This window comes from Numida meleagris, chromosome 2 (genome assembly GCF_002078875.1).
Source record: "Numida meleagris isolate 19003 breed g44 Domestic line chromosome 2, NumMel1.0, whole genome shotgun sequence".
Lineage (NCBI taxonomy): Eukaryota > Metazoa > Chordata > Aves > Galliformes > Numididae > Numida > Numida meleagris.
This window is the reverse complement of record NC_034410.1, coordinates 67,256,813-67,280,348: the sequence shown is the minus strand read 5'-3', so window position 1 is coordinate 67,280,348 and position 23,536 is coordinate 67,256,813. Positions and strand designations below refer to the sequence as shown.

Genomic DNA, 23,536 nt, shown 5'->3' with positions numbered 1-23,536 from the left:
GGGGCAGCGTGCACGCGCGCAGAGGGGCTGCGCGGTCCCTCGGAGGAGCCGAGATCTCCGCTTTCTGCAAGAACGCGCGTAGCACGGGAGCGGGCAGCCCCGGGATGGGGGCTCCGAGAGAAGGAGGCAGGCACCTGGCAGCCCTCCCCCCGTGCTTCCCATTCACATAGAGACCGCCACGTGCGATCACCCCCGCGAGGTGCGTCTCCATTAATAATTCACAGCGATCCTTGATTCATCAAGTCCGGGAAGTTCCCAGCAAGAGCGGGAAAAGAGCAGGCGGGCATCCCTGCTGCCGGCAGAAGGACTTACAAAGCGGCTCCCGGGATGAGAAACCGCACGGCACGAGCGAGCGAAGAGCGGGGCGCCTCTCTCCTCTTCTTACCCCCCCGCCCCCACTCCATTCTGCTTTTCACTCTCACTGCGAAGCCACCACCTCACGCGCGGAGCAGCTCTCGGGGGGAACGGGGAGGGGGGGGGGAGTGGGCAGCACGGCCCTCCCCACTGCCCCGCCGCCGCATCGCTCGCACGCCGCTGCCCGCCCGCTGCGCACCTCCCGGCCCCGGTGCGGCAGCTCCGGCGGCTCCGCAGCCGCATCGCCCGGAGTGCGTGTGCGCGGGTGGGTGTGAGCGTGTGTGAGTGTGCGCCTGCCGGGGAGGCAGGCAGCGAGGGAGGAGTTTGGCTTCTTTTTTTTTTTTTTTTTTCCCTCCCCCTCCCTCCTTTTTTTTTTTTTTTTTTTATTAATCAGGAGCACTGAATGGAAACCAATCAGATAGAGAGCCCCCTCGGCTCGGGCTGCCTGCATGCGGGAGTTAAAAAGTGCTGCCGGCCGAGCGGCAGCCCCAGTGAGCGGCGGGGAGGCTGAGCGCGGGCAGCAGGGGCCGGGAGCCGCCGCCACCCATCCCAGCTCGGCCCTGCGAGCCGGTAAGAGCCGGGCTGCGCGCCCCGGGCAGCGAGCTTCGGCCGTCATCAGGCGGCCACCTTTCCCTTCTTTTTTTCCTTTTAATTAATTTATTGTTATTATTTTTACCGCGCTCATTGGGAATGCTACTGGCGGGTTGGGGAGGGGGGGGGCTGTCCGTCACTTCTTTCGCAAAGTTGGCGGCTGTCAGGCTGGGGCTCCGCGACCGCGCCGGGTTCCGTCCCCCGGGGGCTGCGGGGACCGCGCTCGCGGGCACTGAGTCGGGGAAGGGATGCGGCGCTGGGCTGAGGGCTCTGTGATGGGCAGCAAAGCGCTGGGGGCGAGGGAGGAGGTGAAGGCGGGCGGAGGGTCGTGTGCGGTCGGAAAAGTATGAATAATAATAATAACAAGAAAGATGATGATGATGGAAAAGGAAAAGCATGATAAGAGGCAAGGTTGTTTGTTTTTTTTTTCTCTGTGGGGAAAAAAAAAAAAAAAACTGTGCTGGCTTCTTGGCGCTACCTAGTCTTAGTGAAATGGATACAGGGCAAAGCCCTTCAGATCCCAAGCAAAAGGCAAAGTGCGGAGCTGGATGCGGAGCAGCTCTGAGACAAGCGCTCCCCCGGCACAAAGAAGGGGCAAAGCGGGGGACCTAGGGATGCTGCGGGGATTGGCAAATGTGAAAGGCTTTATATGGGGAAGGAAGAGATTGGGGATTGGTGGAGGTGAGGGAAGAAAGGGGGGTAGGCGTGCAGGCATTTTGCAGAAGAAAAGTTGGATAATTGCAGGAAAAAAAGAAGTGCTGAATTTGGTTGTTGTCAATGTTTCTAAGGAGCTGGTAGCATACTTTGCATGTCAGATAGATTGAACTATTTATATATTCACATGTATAGAACACCTACATGCACATGCACACAAACCGATACACAGGATATAGACTATGTATGTATTCTTATGCAGAAGGTTGAGTCAAGAGATAAGCAATGGTGGTAGAGGTCAGTGGCTAGAGAGAGAAGTCTTGTCACTGCTGCAATAAAATCCATATTTTATGGAGAGTTAAATGCAGTACTTTGTAAGTGCAAGTGGATGGTCACCTAAGTAACTCCTGATGACATTCAAGGATCAAGAAGTTTAATGACCAAAATTACGCCCAGCTCAGCAGCTACTTTTGTACAAATGGAGAGGATGGGGTATCTTTTTCCTTGTACTTCTGCATGACGTGAGATTTTGAAGTTCTTTTAGCACTGCATGGGGAGATTGTGTAGCAGAATTTACTCACCTAGTATAAGGTCAGTCCTTTCTCCAAACTGACAGCTCTCCAAGCACAGCTGGAGCAGAGAGGAATGGATGACTGTTGCCGTTAGTCCAGGAATTGGCAAGGGTAGTACATGGATCCACACGTGTACTTCATGAGCTGCATGCATAGACACATGCGCAAGGAGGGCAGTACGATGAGAGCGAGGTTATTTTCATTGCCTTCTGTCATTGTACCCATGTGTAATAGCGCCCTGGAAATAACGTAATTCCAAGGGAATAAAATTGCTTGAGTGTGCAGACCTCTTTGGTTTTAATCAAAATAGACATAACTCTCCCTGTCAAGATAAAGGCTTATCTCATGTATTTGCTGGGCTGAAATCTCTATTATGCAGTCAGTTCTGTGCAAAAGTGCTTGCATATTACTTAAAGCATTCCATAAAATTGATTAACATCTGTTCCTGAGCAATATAATGCTATGGGTAATGGTGCATCCCTATTCGTTTCTTTCTTTCTAATTCTTGTTTGAAGGCAATAAGTTTGCATGTCACAAGAGTCGGGTCGAGCTTGGAGGCTTGTGATCAAGATCAAGTAGATTCCTTTACCAGGGATATATACAGTTTTAGAGGCCTGGTAGCAACGGCACAATTGGATAGCTCCTTCAAACAGCCCATACATGCTAATAAAGACTGCAGGGCTGAATCCCTTTTTCCTCTGCTCTTTTCTCTTCTCAGATGTTATCCGACACAGCACCGGTAAATATATAATCTCATGTGCTTCTGGCTTTCAGCTGCACCATAATCTTTCTGGACATATTTCTAGTGGCTTGCAGTTGACTTTGGAGGTGGGGGAGGTGGAGGAGGCAGGCAGCCGGTCTTTTCAGAGCAGCATAATCAGAGGCAGCAATGCTTATTTATTTATTTTTCCCAGGGAAAGTGGCATTGATTCAGTCCTGTTGTAGTTGTTTGCAATTATCCTTTGCAGCCATCTAAGGACCTAGCAAACTGGGGTCCCCATGGGGACTTATTAGTCTCTCTAGGTATTTTAGCTTTCACACCAATTCAAAGCTCCTACATATTGCCATGCCAGCGATACGTAGACATGGTCTTCATTTTCTAGCCAAGTTGTTCAGCTAGAAATCCGTATTTTAACTTCTGGCTCTTTGCTCCCTTCCTCCCTTGCGCAGCATTCCCATGCAGGCGGTAACCTGCCGCTCAAGGCAGCTTTTCCTTTCGGAAAGTTTGCATTTTGCCATCTGCTGTTTCAAAAATATTTAGTTGAGAGACTTCCTTGAAAGCAAAACACATGCATTAAAAAACGTTGTGGGTTTTTTTTTTTTTTTTTCCCTCCTTTCTGCTGAAGATCTTGAAACTGCTGTAAACTTGATAGAAGTTCTGGCTGTACTCCCCGGCTGCAGTCCTGCCTGCACTGCTGTGCTCAGTGCACTGCCCAAGGCACACTGGGGTCCTGGGCAGGGCCCTCCCTGAGCCCATTCTCCCGTTGCATCTGCTCCAGAAATTTTGCTTTGACTGAAGATTGCAGTGTACCAATCTACTTGACGTTAGCAGATCCCTGCAGTATTAGGGGGTTTGGAAGGAAACGCTGTTGGGTTTTCCAGTGGATGCCTGTGCTCTCTGCAGTAGTCATGCAGATGTAGAGGACATTGACATTTATCTGTTGTTATATGGTGGGATCCGTCTCTTGCTTAACTTTTTACTGTGCCTTCTGCCCTTTGACTACTTTTAAGCTACGCTCAATTGCTAGCGCGATCTTGTAGCATTATGGCTCAAGATGAGGAGGAAATTGCTTATGGATCTCCTTGGAAATGCTGGCTAATTACTAAAATGAAAGGTAGCTGAAATCTATAAAAATGAGTGGGTAAAATCTGCTGGAAGCAGCAGGCCCCACCGCGATGGTGCCTCATCCCGCGTAATGGTTGCAATTCCTCTGGTGGCTCTGTTGCAATTACACCAGAATAAAGCAGAATTGGTTTTCAGTATCTTTTGATTATCGTGCCCGTGCGGGAAGTGCCGCGGAGGGGCCCTGTGCTGGGAGCTGAGTGTCAGGGAGACTTCTTAATTAACCCTTTCAAGATACTGCAAGCTGCACACACTGTGCTGCTTTCTTCAAAGGCTTTGAGTCATTGGGGGAGATTGCATCTTTTTTCTATTTTTTTTCTAAATAATTACTTTGGTACCTAAGTCTCAGAAACAAGGCAGACAAATGTCATTATTCTCACTGCCACTGGGGCCAAATTCAGCTCCTCTCCAACAGAAACCTCTGAAGCGAGCCCCCCATCCTGCACATGAAGTTCCGTATGCTGCCGAACCCAATCTCTTCTGCAGACTCAGTGCAGGGTTCAAGTTGCAGTATAAATGCCTAAATGTGCACCAGTGGAGATAAAAACCAGCAGCAGCTGGTTTGCTCTGCTGCTTGCTTAGTCATGGCAGCCCTTCCAAGAGGTTTGGAGAAATCAGGCATTCTGAGGAGAAAGATCTTATGGCATCTCAGCTTGCTTCATTCGGGATGGAGAAAGAGGAGACATAGAAGGGATGTTTCGTGTAATTAAACTCAGCTGCTATCTGCCTTTATTTGCTTAACAAAAGGTACAGGGCAGATTATTACTCCCTGTTTGAGGTTTAAAGACACCCTTGAAGAATACATAATAAATGCAAAACACCAGCAGTCTTGCACTAAGCAGGGAAGTGACAGAAAAAGTCATCCTCTCTGTTTGTATTGTGAGTGACGCTGCAGGAGAGCTAGATGGAGGAAGTGCTGCATAAAAGCATTCTTTAAGTTTAGGGTTTTTTTGAGTACTCCTCCTCACATCCATTTGGGTTCTTCTTGCAGCACATCCCACCCCAAGAGCTCCTCTCATCGTCCTGCAAGGACTGTCCGATATCTGCTAGGCGTCCACTAGCATTGAGTTCCTGAGCTTATACAGGCTCCGCTGTGTGTCCTGATCCTGATCATCCACCAGTGGCTTCCCCTCCCCAGAACAGGCAGCATTATCTCACCTTACACCCATGACCATCCCCTGCATTTAATCCAGGTGTGGCTGGCTGCCAACATCTCCTCTGGCTTTATTTATTTTCCTGGCTGTCTGCTTGGCATTGAAAGGCCCAAACAAACATTGTGGAGATTTGTATTTATGCTCTTGTTTGTTAACAGGAACATTCCCTGAAGAAATTAGGATAACTGTAGTTCAGGACTCTTTTGAGTGATGTTCTCCCTTGGTTACGGGGCTGGACCTCTAAAAAGAAGCTGGAAGCGACGCAGTGATTGCTTCACTGTGATAGTGCCAAAGCACCTGAAACTGTGCTGAAACATCCACCCTTGCACTGGTACTGCTCCATCTTTCTTCACACCCAGCCCCAGGACACACTCCTCATGCTGTCCCCTCTGCCAAGCACACAACACAAAGAACATATACATTTCCATCTGGTCGCATTCAGGAATGGTGCCAGCCTTGCAATGTTTTAAGTAACCTGCTCAATCATGGCTTCATTCTGGCATTGTGGGCAGATATTTTATGGATTGATTAGCCTGCCTTGCCAGGATATGCATATATCTATATATTCAGAAAGTGCTTCGTTACAGTCAGATTGTTGGATTTGATTTGCAACGTAAATACCCATCGTATCCCCACAGCTCTTCTCTAATGACATACCGCAGTACACAGAGATCACTTTATGAATGGCATCGGTCCTGTGCTATCTGGGTACCTTAACTCCTCTCAGTTAAACTAATTCTATTATCTTGCTGTAATGTTTACAGTTGCCTGAGAGATAATAGGTAGTGTTTCTTTCCAGCATCCCCGCTTCTGCGTCTCATTGCAGAACTACAGCAGGAACACCCAGGAGAAGGGTCAGCAGGAATTGGAAATTAGCACTGAAATTAAATGTGAGTCAAATTTCTCCAGGTACTGCAGGTGCATGCTCACCTGGGTGTGAGGAGAGCCACTTTCTCCCTAACTGCTGCATCTCCATTGTCAGCTAATTGTTCCAGTAAGCACAGAGACTGCTTTATAAACACGATGTTAGCATCTAGCTCTGCTTTAGTGGGACTAGACCTAAAGAAATGTTTGCCTCTGATGGTAACCCTGCATGGGGTTCTTGAAGGTGGCAGGACTCCAAGTCTGTTCTGCATGTGAGTTGGTCTGGTGGTGGGAGAACCACATGCATCCATGTGTCCCTGCTGGGTGCTGGCACCAAGGAGCATGAGGACTGGCCTTGGCATCAACGCTCTTGCCAAGGGAAAGCCTTCTCACTTAGAAGAACATCCACATGTCCTTCTTCCACTTCCTCCTAGTTTCACTGCATTAACAAAAATAACAATTAAAAGCACAGTTGCTTTACGTTTTGCCCTAAGCATTCAGGTGAAAACAGTTTCCTTGCTGAATTAATTATCTTTGAGTGCCTTGTGGTTTGTAACTTTAGGGTGTCATTAGTTTGGCAATCATTATTTGACAAAAGCATCTTCACAGACAAAAAGAAAGTGAAATAGCTCCTGGTATTGTGTCACAAAAATCTCAATCATTGTGAGATGCTGTGTGGACATTTGGTGGTCTTGCTTCACGTATGGGACAAGACATCATTGATCTGCATGGGGCATTCACTCAAAAGCTGTTCAAGTATTCCACCATTTCTAAAATATTTCTTCACCATGCAGACCCAGTGAAGCTGGCCTCTGTTTTGCCTCGTTTTGCAGAATGGAGGGGAAGCAGATCGCAGTGGAGATGTGTGATTTGCCCAAGGTCACACAAGCAGTTGGCAGTGCAGCAGGGATGCTGAACCGGCACCTCCAGTGAGGACTGCTTGCAGCCAACCCTCCTCTGCCTTTCTGCTGCTTGCTCCAGTTGTTGGAGCTGATCAAAGAATAGATGGAAAAAAATCAGATTTGGGTCTCTTTTTTTCATCCAGAAGAAAGACAATTATTTTTCTCAAGGACTCCTTGCAGCTGCTTTGACACTCTCTCCCCAGAGGACTTTCTGGATGTCTTTTGCCTGTTTGTTCAGTCATGTTCTGTGTAGAGGGGAAGGGCAGACTGGGTAGATCCAGAGCAGTCCAGGATAAGACTGAATATTTCATTCTCAGGGGACAGTAATCTGAGCTGTCCCTTAGCAAGGTGGAGATGACCTTCCTCTCCGTATTGGCCTGGTTGGAGCAGCCACAGAGATTCTTTGCAGTTCCCTGCCTTGTCCATTTCCACCTACTTATGCCTGCAGGAGAAAAGGGGATAAAGAAGTCTCAAAAAAGGTTGCTGCTTCTGCATGCTGCTGCCCGTGGCTCAGGGCAGCCAGAGGTCACTCTCCACACTCTTGTTCACCTCCATCCCTATAGGAATCCATTTCAAAGCACCCCTGCTTTGTAAACATCTAAGAATCAGCATTCCTAGTGCATAGCTACGAAGGTGAGCCAAAAAAAGTTTATTGAGTAAGGACATGGCATACACCATACCCCTGTCATAGGTATCCATCCTAATGTAAAGAAATAGAAAATTAGGAAAACATTAGGGAAAAAACCCAACAACACTGCATTGAATTTGCAAGTTATATCGTGGGGTTAGGTCCAAGTCCAAACCACTGTGCTCTAATGTTTTTAGAGCTGGCCTTACAAACTGAGCGACTGTGGTAAGGATTCAAGAGAGCCTATTTCCTCATTTTCACAGTACGAAAAGTGCTCTGGGAGATCACAGAGCAGGAATATAGAGAGCTAGAATCCCTTTCAGGGAGCAAATTCCTTTTGTGAAATTGGTGCTCAATTTAGCTGTCACTGCTGAAAGGGAAAAAGATGCAGAAGCAACTTTTAAGCCCACCAGCCACATCCCTTTAAGCAATCCATGCTGTGCCAACCAGTTTTATAAAACTCTGTATTTCATCTAAACTCCATTTAAGTCTAAACAATATGAATGTCCTGCTACTGTATTTCCCTTCTCACCGCCGATAATTGCCAAGTTATTTCTGCTATAAACAAAGCAGTGTTCTCTCTCTCTGCCTAAACATACCTGGTCCCAGAGCAGAAAGTTGTTGAAGGCATGTTTACTTTTAAACAGAGCAATACACTGCACCAAAGTCCACAAGACTGTTTTGATACTTAAGTGACTTCCTGGATCAGGATGTCAGGATCTTGTAATGTCGTGTTTACAGTTAATTCAGAGCCGACCAAACGGTGACCTCCAAAAATTTGTATATTTGGTGTTTCTAAACAGTAGACTAGGAAAAGTAGGGATGGAAACAACCAAGTAAGGAATGGTCATCGTTTCCCTTTGAATTCCCTTTAGTAGAATGGGGCCCTGGCTCATCTGCACAGCATGGAGCTGCGTTCCCTGCTATGCCTCTGCTTCCACCAGTGGCTGGGGGCAGTCGCAGGGGGATGCAGTGCAGGGATGCCAGAACATCGCGGGAGAATCTTTAGCACAAGTGCTGCACCTCTGAGGGCAACTCTTAGCTCAAACTCTTCCTTCAGGTGCTTGTGTCTTCAGGTCGTCTGTTCTTAAGATAAAAGCAGTGCATGCTAATCTGAGGGGAAAGTGCTGGCCTATTATATCTTATTTATTAATATTTACAGCCATCAGCACAATTCTACAGACAGTCTAATCTCAAGCAGCTTTGAAATTCAGTGCTTTTCAGGGCAGTGCTTCCCGTCAGAAACAGAACGGTGCACTCTGATCTATAGAAAGGATTTGTCTTCCTCTTTAAAAAAAAAAAAAAAGATGCTCCTTCTTTTCACAACACAGAATTTATATTGTTATTAAATGAAATGTATTATCATATTTTAGCATTTTAAGCTGTCTTTTACAGGATTTCTGAAACTGCTCCTCATTAATCTCCTGCAATCCGTTTGTCAGATATCTCAAAGCTATTTGATATCACAGTTACTTTAAGGTATGATAGAGTTTTGCTTAGCAACAGGTTGTAATTTCAACCAGGCTGGTAGATGTGAGGTCAGAAGCTGGTTGTCACAAATCTAGGTTAAGATATACTGCACGTTCTTCCTTCCTGTTGAAATACCATCCTGAATCTTGGAGGAGCAAAAGTAAATACTAGGGTTACTCAGGGACAGCTTTTGTCCACTTGAAATGGCTCGTTTAATTAAGCATATTTTTTGTTTATTACAGAAGTATTTATCTTTGGCCAAACTGGCACTAAAACCAGCCTTCACGTGGTGCAGGCCTTCAGATGCAGATTCAGTTTCGAGCCCTTGCCCCAGCCAGTATCTGTTACTTCTCCATGGCTCCGGGTCACGGGGGATGGAGCTGCTGAAGCAGTGATGCTGCCTGAAAAGGGAGGGAGATTCCAGCAGCCCTCCTGACCTGGGCAGGCACGTGGAAATCTTCCTTCTGGAGGCTGAACCTGCAATGGTGGGCACGTAGGCTGGATGGCTACCAGAGATCACAGCTTCAGTAAGTGGTTGTCTGGGGCCAGGTCAGCGCAATCCCAAATACCGGGAGTGTTTTGTTAACTCCCAGACATAGTGTACTTGGCTATGGCAGTGACAGAAAGTAGAATATTATGACTGTGGCAAGCAGTTTTCAGCTCTGTGAATGGTGAGGTGAGCACACAGAGGAGACAGCCAGCCAGCCAGTGCTTAAGTCCTTCATTTCCTCTGAAGGCGGTATGGTGGAAGGTTTGCTATGTTTTATATACACCGCTGATGAGAGCACAGGACTCACGTTGACTCCAGCTTTATTTATAGGATGTGCTGTGTAAGGGTGATGGGGATGTGTTTTCAGGCACCACCCAACTTCGCATTTTCTCTGTCCCTTGCATATTTCTTTTTCTATTGGACTGTTTCATGCTCACCTGTTGTTTTATAACAAAACGATCCCTTGCCCAGCTCTCTGCATGTTGCCTCTGGGAAGACAAGACACATCAGGAAGACAGAAGTTCAGTAGACATCATTGTGTTGGAAATAGGTTTCTGTCCTCACATGTTGTGTCATGGGGGTGGATGAGCTTGCTCTGCACCTGCTGGTGTACCGTGGACTTGGACTGACTGAATGGAGCACAGACCAAGCAGGATTCGTCTGTAATCTGGGATAGGATGAATTATTGTAAATAACTGAGCTGAGCCATTAGACGTAAGTTGCTAATGTAAGCAAGATTAGCTTGATGTGCTGCCTGAAATGAGATATTAGAGATGATAGGGAGAGAGAGAAAACTTTTCATTTAGATGGAAACAGGACTGATTAATTAAGCAGTAACGAACAAGGAACCTTGCCTTGAATTGATATGAGGCTTGCAGTGCTAATTTAACACAAAGTACAGCTCCCAATTTGTTATTAAATTAAAATGGCTTTTAAAATTGTTTACAATTTTTTTCCTTATCTTCTTCTGTGTGGCAAAATGATTATTCTGGCTAGTTAAAGAAAGCAATCAGAGCAACAGAAAGAGTAGGTTGGAGGGGGGAAAGATTGTCCTGTTGTGTAATTAAGAAATATACACTAATATCCGTGACATCATGAATAAGCACTTCAAAGTAGCAAGTGTGCTCTGTATTGCATATTGAACTAAACAATTAGCATGCTAACAATCTGCTATGGACATACAAGGAAAAAGCATTTCACTTAAGGAAATGACTGATTTTTTGCTTTTATTTTTGTCAAAATTATCTGCTCATCTTACTGACATGTATTGATAAGGGATGAAGAAGAAACATTTCTCCTTCTTCCGCCTTTCCTCTTTCTTGCAATTTTCAGAATAGTTTTAATTTGGTAAACTTTGCAGTTACCCTGTACAAGAGAACTTTCACTACCCCTCTCTATGAAGATGTGTGATGGAAATGCGAAACATTGCGTGTGATAGACAGATCCAATGGAACAACAGGGAAAATAACCTTTTAGTGACATTGCTTTCGCAAACAAGTTTTACTCTGACAGAAATGATTTTATGTAATTTATCATAGGATAGCTCAACAGTAGCAATTTGTCATGCATTGTGATGTAATTTGATGGGTTCATTTCTTAAATGAATTATGGATTATGGATTACCTCTGTATATCAACAACAGAGCTGTATCTTTTATGTAAATATTCCCTCAACTTTTTCTTCCTCTTCCAATCCATTTTCCATCATACAGAGATGACTTTTCTTCCATCTAATCTTTCTACTAATAAGGTGTTTAATAATTTAGCAGCCTAAAAAATGAGCATATTTCAAAGGAGTTGGTATCAATGGTAGTGTAAGAGCCTCAGGCTACAAAAATGTGGATGAGGCTACCAAAGTTTTAGAGTCAGGATCCCAACTGTCTTTCTGCTTCAGGCAGCTATTTTATTAAAGTTGGTATTAAACAACACTGCCTAGGGTCTGATTAACAATTTATGACTTCCTAAGAAGGATTAGCACAAGCCTATCATTTTTATATTTAAATCTTAATTTGCATCTAAGAGAAACCATACTCAGGTTTACATTTGCATTGTTGATTATTTTTATTATTACTAGTACCGCTTCTTAAAAATTGCTTACGTGAACACTGCTGGCACCAGTTTGCTGTATTGATCTTTGAGTACTTCATCCCCTTGTATATGTCAGAGGAAAAGCTGGCCTCTTGTATCATGTGATGGCTCTGATCCTGCAGAATGATGGATATTGTCTCTCGGTGTGCTCAGTTGCTCTTCGGTGCCCCTGAAGTCCATTGGGATGGATTGGAATCAGCACTTGGCAGAGTCAGGCTGAGATCTGCAAACGTAGGAGCTAAATGTTGTCCAGCTAATGTTATTTTAGAGGGTGAAATCCAGATATACATGCCGGAGGCTTGCCTGACACGCTTTCCCAGAGAGGAATTTCTTTCTTGACATTTACTTTGTGCAACTAGTCACAACTGTCTCAGTGCTGTTTTTCAATGAGCTTCCCCCTCCTGCTTATTAGGTTATTGCTGGGCAGCCCCTGGTAGGAGGGAAGACAGAGAGTGATCCTGATGCTATATGCTGGGAAGCAATGGAGCAGGAGCTGTTGCTTTTTGCTAGGATGCTAGCAGGTGGAAGGGGAGGTGAGTAGATATCATTAATGCTGCTGGCCAAACTTTGCTCACTTGCATTAGTACAAAAGCAAAACAAATATATACACCTTAGTGGAGAAGAGTGGAACTGACTCCGCTGCAGGCAAGGCTATTCTCAAATAGAAAATAACAACAATGATATGTTCTGTTATCTTTCTATTTTCAAATTGACCTAATGTTCCCCTTGACTTTCTCGTCTCCAAGTTCAGATGCTTCAGGAAATTGTATGGCATATCTTTTTTTTTTTTTTTCCTCCTCTCTGTTTATTTCCATTTCTGATACTTTCAGTGGATTTAACCAAGGGTTGGATAGGGTGGTTATAGCCTGTAGAGCTAGGGGAAAAGACTGTCAGCTAGGGGCTGTGAGCTCCACTGGTTCACAGCAAGGAAGATGAGATTTTTGTCCTCTTGAGCCTCTCTCATCAGTAAGACATTAAAAGCCTGAAAAGAAATACTGATATTTAAGCATTTTCATTTCTTTATCTGAACTCTCAACATCTCCGTGGCTTTTCTTTTAATCAATAGCTTAGTTTTTGTCTTGGACTCAAGGGCTTTAAGTTTTAAAATACTAGAGCCGCCATCTGAAAACTGCTGGTTCTTCAAAGCAAAAAATGAACACTAACACATTCAGAGGAAGATTTCTCATATGTATGGCTTTTCAGGACATGACATGTTAAATTTCATTTGTAGGGCTGTATTCAAATTTCAAGCAACTACTGTTAGAAGAACCCTGAGTACTTCGATCATAATGTTTTCCAGTGGCACTCACATTCGGTGTATGCTTGTGGGCCATTACTGTCAGTGGGATTTAAGCAAAAGCTCAAAAGATTGTGCTGAATCAGAGACTAAGCAGTATCTGTGAGGAGTAAGTCCCTTAGATTCAGGATTAGCAACACTCAAGGTTTCTATCTCGTTCTTCAGTTCTGGTTGAGATTTTAGCTAGTCACATTCTCAGTCAAAAGAGGAAAACAGATTTTATTCCTTTGACTTCCAGTGAGCTGTTATGATAAGCATGAGCTGAAAAACTGGTCCAGGAAATCAGAATAAAATACATGAATACATTATCAACCCAGGAACTGAAAGCAGTCAGCTCACCTCACTCTCTCCCATTGAAAAATCTTCAACCATACAGCCGGAGAGCGGAAGCAATGTCATGGGACTTCTGTGGCCAATGACACAACAACAGCAAATAGTTCTTACTTTATCTGTGGAATTAAGTAATTATTTATCCAAACTATTCTACAACAACATATTATTATTTATTGGTTTTACGTTAGTGCCCACAGGTCCTAATTGAATAAAACACTGCTCTAACCTAATAGAGTCCCAGCTGGCAAAAATGCTCAGAGAAATCAGTCTTGGTTGTAAGATTATTTGACCAAAATGTGGCTAACTTTGCAGCAAATTGTACTAGAACTGAGTGGCTAAGTAAGCTCTACCCTGTAATAGATGTGTAAATTAAACACATCAAATATGCTTTTGTTCAATTAAAGCACACATTAAAAAAATAGCTGAATGTCTAGTATGTTACGATTCAGTCTGTAATAACTGGAATGATTTTGAAGTCTTCTTTCAGGTGAGGTCAGTGTGATTTTTCACTCATGAAGATGGCTTCTTGGTTCACTTAAATCATAAATGAAATGAATCATAAATGAAAAAAAGCAAGTAATGCACAAGAACATATGATCTTGAGAAACAACGTGGAATCAGGTACAACATGAGGATATCACAATTCTTGGACGAAAGAAAGAGAAAGAACTACAAAGTAAACTGTCGTACAAAGCATTCACTAGATACTACTAGAGGTCAGGGGAGGCTGTAGTATGTGCTTTACTGGTCTTTAGGATAAATTCTGCCTTCCATTTTCCCATACATCTTTCCACTGTATTCACGGATAGAACTGTTACCATTTAAAAAAAAATGCCCTATGCTGCTATATTTTGTTAATGGTAATTCTTCAAAGTGTTCAAAACTGTATTTTATTTCTATTCTGTTGCTGCACAGTCTGAACTAGACAGCAAACTGCCCAACTTCAGTCAGTAGGAACTTTATTCTGGGTTACTTTCTGCTGTAACAGACTTTTGTGGGAAATGTTGACTTTTTTCTACATCGCTGCAATAGCATGGCACAGTTTGCAGGTACAGACAGAGTGTTGGTGTCAAAAGAACTGACAGATGAGAAAAATCTGTGGACGTTTGTTTCATACACATCTCTAAACCTCTATCCTTAGATGCTGATTACTAATCAAGTTCCACCACACACCAGAGCACTTACATTATGTCCCCATGATAAAATTTCTAGGAGAATGTGTGAATATCAGACTGTGGTGGAATGTCAGCTGGCCTGAATCCAATCCATGAAGTCAAATACCTTCACATAGGGAAGGTGCTTGAATACTGAACTGAGATCTACGTTGTGCTAGTGACTTCATCTTGACATGAATGAATGAGATAAATGTATGAAGTAGGAGATCTCTTAACATCTCCTCCTACCTTGTTTTCTGAATTTCTTCAGAATGAGCACACACACACCCCTGCATCCACACCCCAGCTTTAAATGGGTTACTGATATCCAGCTCTGCACTTTGCAGCTTGAGTCTTTCTGCTTCTTCTACCCAACTCTGAACTGTGTCCCTCCAGGTTAGCTTGCATAAAGTAAAACCTCAAATTAGCATAGCAAGCAGTCATTGCCCTCAAAAACCAGTAGTTTGGCCACGTTCAGTGCATATTTGCCATCTGTTAATGCATTAAAACAAACAAACAAAAAAAGAATCTGGGCCAAGTCCTTAACTAGAGTAAATCCATGTGTATCTTGAGTAACTTTAAAGAGCTGTCATCACCTTTACTGTCTGATAAACTGGCCTCTGTGACAGCAAAGCAGTGGATGCTTTGGAGGACTTGGACTATGCAAGGCTTCTGCCTGACTGAAAGGATGCCAAGGGTAGGGAGTACATTTTCACAGAGACAGCCTTCTGGTTGTTGCTTGCTGCAGAGAACAGGGTGTATACCCAGAAACTGCAAGCCTTCAGCACTCTTGAGTATTTGGATCTGGGCACAACTCACATACCCTGTAATATCAATCAATACTCCTTATAAGCTCAAACCCTTTCCTTGCAAAGTCAGAAGTATGGATGGTGTGCCAAAAATAGGAGGCTCAACTCCCAAGTCCCATAAAAATGAACTCTTTAAAAGCTCTGAGCAAAGAAGGAAAAGGATGTGGGAGCAGCTCACACCAGAAGGGACATTTTGATTGTGTGTGCGATTTTGCCTTTATCAGACATGCAAACAATAACAACAAAAAGCTAGCAGAATACCGGAGTTAGCATTTTGACCCAACTTCTGCTCAGGATGGGTTACGTGTGGCAGCCTCGCTCATAGTCCCATTCAGAACACTGGCACTTAAAAGAAATATTGTCAAAGAAAGAAATGTAGAATAACACTTGTGGAGGAAACTACATTAAGTAGAATTATACATGATATGATTATATCTCCTTTTAACATCCTTTAAAGTTCTGTCTTTTCTAAAAAAGAAAGACGCACTCAGAGCATTTATCTTTTCTCCACAATGCTGTGGATTGCTAAATGCCTATGGAGGAGGGCTATGAGGGAACAGCACAGAACACTTTCCAAAAGCTTTTCACTAACATTATTTGAAAAACCATAATTCAGTAAGAGTGTTTAAAAGGCCTCGCAAGAGAAATTCTGCATCTTTACTTCATGCTCACATGCTTGTCTCATTCAGTAAACTGTCACTCTGCACCTGGCTGGCTGATTGGTATCACGCATCTTTCAATACGTTGATACCAGCGTAGACAGGATAACTCAGGGGACTGGCAAGCAGACAGGTTTTGAAAACCTTCTACCTTCCAGGTCCCTTACTCAAACCGCAGCTAGAACAGATGCCAGCAGCCGAAAGCACCATCAGTACCACCTAATGGATCTTCAGAGGACTGTGTAAGCAAAACACGTATTTTCATTCCCTTTCATAGATAAAAAATAAATAGTAGGGGTTGTAGTAATAGCATCATCTCTTGAGACTTTCAGTGGTGCTGTGGCACCCATGAACCAGTAGCAGAAGTGGTATGGAGCACAGTGCTGCTAGCCTGCACGCTGGCATAGTCTCTGCAAAACACAGGGTGGAGAAACTTTCATTGCTGCTGTTTATCTGTTCTGTGGATAGATAAAGGTTTTTGGCTTCCACAGCTGTGGAGTGTCTACGCTGCAGAAGGATTGCATCAGTAAAGGGACTGTAAAAACAAAATGTTATCCCAGAGTAGCCATGGAAGCAAGCAAGGTAAGGATTTGCGAACCTCTGGATCTTTGTACAATATACTGAGTTACTCAGGTCATAGCCTTTGTTTTCTCATATCTGCAGAGAAGAACAGTCAGGACAGTCTCTTATCTGAGGGTGGAACTAACTTTTCTAGTTAACTCTAGCTGTGCAGTGGAAGATCTATGGCGGTATACCTAGCGTATTCAAGCCATGCATTTAAAATTAAAACATTGACTTGTAATATCACCTACCATGAAGGGGGAACAGCAAGAGGGAACCAAAGGTATCCTCAGTTTTACAACTACCCATTAAAGAACAGTTTCTAAAAAGGAATTGGTTAATTTAAGCTTTGAGTAGCAGTACCCTTCCTTTCATAAATAATTTTTACTTGTGCTGAGTTCAGGTTTTTTTTGTAATAAAGAGTATTGTATCACTAGTTTTTATGGTCTTTTCATCCTGGAGCTGATCATTTGCTCAGTTACAGTGGAGAAGCTGCTTCATGAAGCCAATGATAACTTATTTAGGAGTTTGCAGAGCCACACATTGGGGTCTGCAAATTCTCTAAGTATTTAGGCACCTTAATAGAAGCATAAGCTTGCAAACAGACCATGTGACACATATTCAAAAACAGAACAAAATAAATGGATTTTACCCTTTTATGAATAAACATTTATGCATCTAAAATGAATATAACTGTTCAGATCATGCGGGCATCTTTTTTTTTCCACTGAAGTCTAAGTTAGATCTGAAATTCAGCCTTGAAGTTTCATTTCATCAGACAGCCAAATCAGTATTTCTTCAAGGAAAAAAAAACCAAAGCAAAACCATGACATTTATAACAGCTGAGGACATTATCTAATTTTCAGTCTGGTCAAATGACAGGGCTTACATTTGCTCTTACTTGCATACGATTGTAGCTCTTCCCTTTCCAGTGAGGATCCTGGCAGAATTTTCAATGGACTACATGAGTTTGGGAGGTTGATAACTTACCTGTAGATTTTAATGAAATTGTTCTCAGCTGATACGAATGGTAGCAATGAATCAGACCCTTACATTTAATTTTCAATGGTGTTTGTTTCATTTCTGAATCCCCTGTATACACCATTCCTTGTTGTCCAATCTTGGCTTTCATTTTCTTTAAAAATCTGACTTGTTAAGAGAAATACGTTATTACACAGGGATTTCAGTTTTCACTAAAAAAAAAAAGTAAAATTTCTAGCTTTTGGATATAAAGAAAGCCTTGAAAACATTACCTCTAATAAGGAGGACAAGATAAAAGAACAGTCATCTTAGTTATTTTCAAGTCAGTCCAACTCATGATTTATTTAGGCGTGGAATTGGCAATAAGTTTAATTTAACTGCAATAATTTATTACGTTGTTATCAACTTGTAGCTTATTACACTACAAGCAAACTTACCTCTCAGCTTTATGGAACAAGGACGACTTCAGGACCCCTTTTCTCTGTTCCTGAGGTCTCCACTGGCTCATCCAAGTACAATCTGCCCAAAGACACGTTGACTTCTTGGTCACAAATAGCTAAATAAAACAGAAATGTATCAGCTAAAGGTGAATGATAATGACTGTAACACTTAGCATTTGCACTGTTCCTTTCTGCCCAAGTGCTTTACTAGAGGGAACTAATTAAAATATGCATGGTAATAATGGTTGAGAGGGATGCTAAGTTGTGTTCTTACTGTAATAAATGGCTGTGGTGGTGTGGGAAATCACTACATTTCCCACTAGCAGGAGGCAGCTTTAGGATAATCCCTCTGTAACCTCACACATCCAAGTCCCACACTGGAGACAGCACGCATCTAAACTTCTGCACAAATACCAGTGTTTTTTGGAAGAGGTTTACACCTTCACCATATTGCCTTTGCTTCAGCTGCAACGGTGCAAAGAAGCTGCAGGGCTACAGGAACTTCTGCCTCTGTCTGTTCATGACCAGACACAGAGGGCTGGCAAAACACTTATTAACTGCCACAGGTTTAAAGAAAGATGACTAAGCCCTAAAGCATTTTCAGATGAATATTGCAGAACAAGAAAGAAGAAAGAAAAAAGAAATCCCCTCTTTGCTGCTCTGCTGTAGCACCATCATTTTGTGTTTTCTCCTTGAAGCATGTGATGCCACAAAAAATTAATTACTTTAGCAAAAAGAAATAGGATTGTAGGGGAAAAACAGATTTGTAATATTATCCTGATTATAGCCACAGGTAAGAGATAATCTCCCACTTTCTCTTGGAGGGGAAAAGATACTTTGTCTCAAAAATTTTCTCAAAGAGAATCCATTTTTTATGAGACCTCTAGCAAAAGCATAATCTCTGGACTTTTCCATTTACTTATTTGTAGAAAAACTTGTGGGGAAAATTCACATTTCAGCATCTTGTTGCTTATTAACTTCAGCCAATACCCCTTCCCAGGAATCAAGTCCAATGCATGGTGGTGGCAAAAGCTCTCTAAAAGGCAAATTAATTGTGTAGGTTGTGCTCGTGCCCTCTGAACTGAGTTCTCCCTGCACTCTGTGGTACTGCCACAGAGCTGCTCCCAGGGTTACCAGGATGCAGTGACTGTTCTCTGTAAAACAGAACTGCCCACCAGGCAAAGACCGGGTCATTCAGGATGAGAGAGGGAGCTATTAACGAACAAAGTTTTAGACATTAAATGAACTTTGGAAATGAGCAGCACATTCTGTTGATTTGGCCAGGCTCCCATACAACTAAAGTTCATGGCATTTCTGAGCTTGCCCAGCACACATCATTGAAGGTAATTTTGGCTGAAGTGATCTTAGGCTGCTTTTCCTTGTAAGGAATGAGGTACAGGCCACCTTCCTCTCCACCTTCAGGCACAGAAGTCTGTGAAAAAAAATATGTAGCTATTAAACAGCAGTGGTGGAAATCCTAGTTTCTGGCAATGTTCAGGGTTATGAAGCAACACCTACCCCAACTTTAGCTTCCTGACATTGAAAATGTCTAGTGAAATACCAGCCCGGTAACACCCATTAATTATTTGTTCTAATGCAAGAGAGGAGGACATTGCTGAACCTCTTCCATGTTTATAATACAGAGTTAGTGATGGCAGATGCTGCCACCTTCATGGGTGCTCTGTTCATCCTGCTGGTCATCACGTATGTGGCATTTGGTGGCAGTTTCCCCACGCTAAGCTGCTGAGCATCTTTTCTCCTCTCAGTTTAAGTATAATTTGACCCTCATCAAACTTATCCTGCAAATTACAAGACTGCCAAAATTCCAACTGGTGCCTATTTAAAGAGAGAGGGGATTATTCTTTTCAAATAAATTAAAAAAAAAAAAAACAAAAAACTTGTTCATTTCTTGTTTTCCTATACCTGCTCTACGTTCAGTAAATCCTGTAACTTAGCAGAATTCTGGAAGCCATTTGTAGAGGTATTAAAATACAATTTTACAACGGATTGACATGCTTTTATTTATTTATTTATTTTTGCAAAACCTTCCTAAAACTATGTCTATTTGACCTAAGCTTTCATGGTTAGTAAAGCACTAAAAATGTGGAAGATACAAGATTACTGACATAGTTAGCATAGCCCGTAATCTATTTAACTAGAAGAAATAGTTTATTTTCTGAAATGCTGTCTTAAGGAAACGATAGCAAACAGAAGGTGTTTACACTAAGAAAACACGGGTAAAGCATTTATCAGAAAGAAAAGCAACAAGGCAGGGTTGGAAACAAGCAAACAAACAAAAATCCCTAGCTATTGAAATAAGCTGTGGAAAATGGGAATGATTAAAAAAAACTGATCAAAAAAACATCTGCATGCTAATCCTGGTGTTTTCAAGTGGAACAACAGTGCAAGGAGAAAAAAATAAACACATTTAAGAAGAAATATGAGAAGCAAACAAAAAATAATTATGAATGGAAAAAAAAACATGACCAAGTTAAAAAATATACAGAAAGAAACAGATTGAATCTGTGCATTCTTTCACAATGAAGCTTTTGCTGGTGTGACTGCACATTCAGCAGTGTGAACATTATAATTAAAGAATGTCAGCTCAAGCAAAATGTTTTAAAACCTTCCTGTTAATAAACAGATAAATTGCCTAAAAATACTGATTATGTTAGGAAAAAGGGTAGTGCTGGATTTTTGTGTTTCAATTCCTTTCATCTGATACAACCCGTATAAAGAGCAGATGTCTCTCCCAGGCACTGTGTGATAGCGGTGCTGCTGATTTCCCTTTGGAGGTGATGAGAACATCCTTACAAGGTGGGCTGACACCATTCTGCAGACCCCAGCACTTGCTGGTACCCGTGTAGCACGGGGTCCCACCAGAGCAGCCGAGCTGTACCAGCCCCATGCCACCTGCAGGCTGGTGAATGCTGCCTGTCAGCAGGATGAATTAGGCAGGCTGCTGGTGCAGCACGGTGTCAGGGCCGCAGCAGGGAGGGCTGGAGGCTCTCTGCAGCACAGCGCGTTGCTCAGCCCTGCAGCCATGCCCTGATGGGTGTGCAGACTGAGCTTGGTTCCATGTGAGGTCAGGCAGCAAGCACTGAGCACTACTTTGCACCAGGCTTGGACCACAGCCGGAGGTGTGCAAGAGGCAGCTCTCAAGCACTATTAGATGTGAGTGCTAGTTCAAGGCAAGTCGCCTTCTCTGGAGTTCAGAAAAATATTCACATTGAATTACAACTCAACTTTCTGCTTTTTTTTTTTTTTAATAATAGCAAGGGGAAGCTATCAGGGTAGACAACAAAGAACAGCTATGAGTGCAAAAAGAGAAACAAGCTAAATTAAAAATTGCTCTGGTGAACTCCAGTTAGCAGAGATGGGCCCAGTCTTGTAAATACTTAGGCATGGGTGTATTTTTGAGGACAGGGGCAGCCTCAAGCACTTACACATGTAGCCACTCTTAGAATGTTGCTCATCATTCAGAAAGGTTTAAGGAAGATGGCTTCATTGCATGATCATAAGGACGATCATTACAACGTACGTTGAAAACAACACCTTTTTAGGTCTCTTTAAGATACTGTTCCAAAACAAATAACTCAAAGCTGGCTGGCCCGTGAAAAGTGGCAGTTGAAAAATAACCATTGGTGTATAGATTCATCCTGGGCTCCCAGGAAAACATTTGTCATTCGGAAAGCCACTCTGAGCATGTTTTTTTCAGCACCCAAAAGCATCAGAACATCTTAAGATTTTTGTCAGGCTCTGCCTGTGAGACTGCAGTGCACTTGTCCTCCCCATTACAGCCACGCTCTGCTTGGCGAGCCAGACAGTTTACCTGCAGTGTCATTACAGAGCGGGAGAAAATTGTGGTCATAAATCATCCATGTGAAAAATAAATGCAACCTTTGGGATTGCAGGATTTCATCCAAAAATTTCACCTTGTTAGGAAGTACGCTGTAATCTCACACCAGACTTCTGTCTTTCTTGGTTGCTGGAGCATTGTTCCTATTGCTGGGCTTCCAGCAGGTCTCCATAGCAGTCGAGTGTGCTAACCCAGCCCTGCAGTGCAAACCACAGCGCAAGCACTGCTTCAAGAGCGTCTGCAAATACCACCTCATCTGCCTCAGAGAAACGTAACCCCCCCTTCTCTCCATGCACTGAGTGGGATGCAAACTTCTAGCTCCTATTCCAACTGCTTAGATGCCAAAGAGAGTAAACATTATAAAATGTAATTAAAAGAAATTTAGACTAATAAAACAAAACTGCAGCTTTGTGAGACAGCTGATCAGCTGCTTTTGAATCAGTCAAAGACAAAACTAGATACAAATTCTCCCCCTGAACGTGTTTAGTTTGGTTCTGTATATGAATCTCCTTGAAAATGACTGCATTTCGGAGTTTGCAGATGGGCAGAAGGGAATTCACCCCACCGGGCTGTGTAAAGGGATAAAGGGATGAGGTGATACAATCCACGTTCAGGCCAACAAAGCCCTTGTGATTAACAAGCAGCGTTTGAAGAGAGCAATATTTAATAATGCCGATCCTCAACATGATTTTCCCTTCTTATCCCTTCATCCAGTTGTTGCCTCTTCGTGCTGCAGCAGCTTTATGTTTTGCCATCAGAAAATTATTAAATTATTTACATCCGCATTCAGGGTCAGCATCTCTTCATCCCACAGTCAGGTCATAACCACATTATTTTTGTTTTAGGCCACTTAATAGGAAACAGTTAATTGGACTTGCTGTCTTACCGCAGCGAAAATAACTACCTCAAACTGCATTAAGCTCACATCAATATTTCACTTCTTGCTAATTTCTGCGTTTCCAGCTGAGTTCTTACGAAGTGCTCAAGAATAAAAAACCTCTTTTTTTCTGGGGGGGGGGGGGACACATGTTTAAACACGCACTCCAAAAGCAGAGCCCAGCAGCAGCAGAGGCCCCGATCCCCCCGGCCCACCCCGGCCGTGGTGCCGCCCGCCTCCGCCGAGCCTGCAGCGCCCCCACGCGGCCGCCCTCCGCGGCCAGCGGGCACCGAGGGCTGCTGTCGCGGCCCCGAGGGGAGGGGGCTGTCCCCTCCCGGCACTCGTAGGGCCGTGTCACGTCCCCTGAGGGCAGAGAGGCAGCCCCTTGAAGGAGGGGTGCGTGTACCGGCAGCGTGCAGGCCGCACAGGGTGAATAGCTTTCTGGCAGCGCGCTGCACCGAGACAGCCAGCACAAGTCTGGGAGGCCGATAGCATCGCCTTTCTCCGAGTTTCTCTGCATCCTTCTTTCAATATATATACCAATGCTGTGTGCTTTCATCTGCTGCTTCCTGCAGCTTCAATTTATACCCAGCTAATGCCGTTTCAAAACTCCAGGTTCAGAATCATACGTTGAAGCGCAGAGCTGAGTGACGTTCCCTGTAACATCCAGTCTCCTCTTTACTTTCTACTCACCCCAGTGGGAGAGTTGAAGGAGCAGGGTATGACACTCAGTACATTATGCTGTGACCAGACTCACAGCACAGTCACACAGACACCATTTCGCCCATCTGCCTCTGGTATGGAGGTTCGTTTCACCACTTGGTAGAGAACTCACACAGCTGAGTTGCATTGATGAGGACTACAAATGAGTTTAATGAACGAAAAAAAAAGAAAAATCAAATGCCAAAAGCCCAGCCTCCAGAAACCTGGGTTGCAAATATCAGTCTTTAACCTTAA

At 43.5% G+C, this 23,536-nt stretch overlaps 1 protein-coding gene and 1 long non-coding RNA gene across 5 annotated transcripts in view; one reads left to right on the top strand and one right to left on the bottom strand.

Annotated features, from left to right (window-relative positions):
* LOC110394877 (cadherin-6) overlaps window positions 1-23,536 on the top strand; it is a 106,463-nt gene that overhangs the window by 279 nt on the left and 82,648 nt on the right. Inside the window, exon 2 of the mRNA XM_021388933.1 lies at window positions 749-924. The gene's annotated coding sequence lies outside the window, so the exon portion shown is untranslated. The remainder of the gene's footprint in view (window positions 1-748; window positions 925-23,536) is intronic.
* Window positions 9,826-23,536, bottom strand: part of LOC110394879 — a 62,723-nt gene continuing 49,012 nt past the window's right edge. For all 4 annotated transcript variants that reach the window (XR_002435992.1, XR_002435993.1, XR_002435994.1 and 1 more), the window contains 4 exons: window positions 17,841-17,959; window positions 13,246-17,571; window positions 11,620-12,039; window positions 9,826-10,189 (listed from right to left, as the gene is read on the bottom strand). This is a non-coding gene — a long non-coding RNA (uncharacterized LOC110394879). The remainder of the gene's footprint in view (window positions 10,190-11,619; window positions 12,040-13,245; window positions 17,572-17,840; window positions 17,960-23,536) is intronic.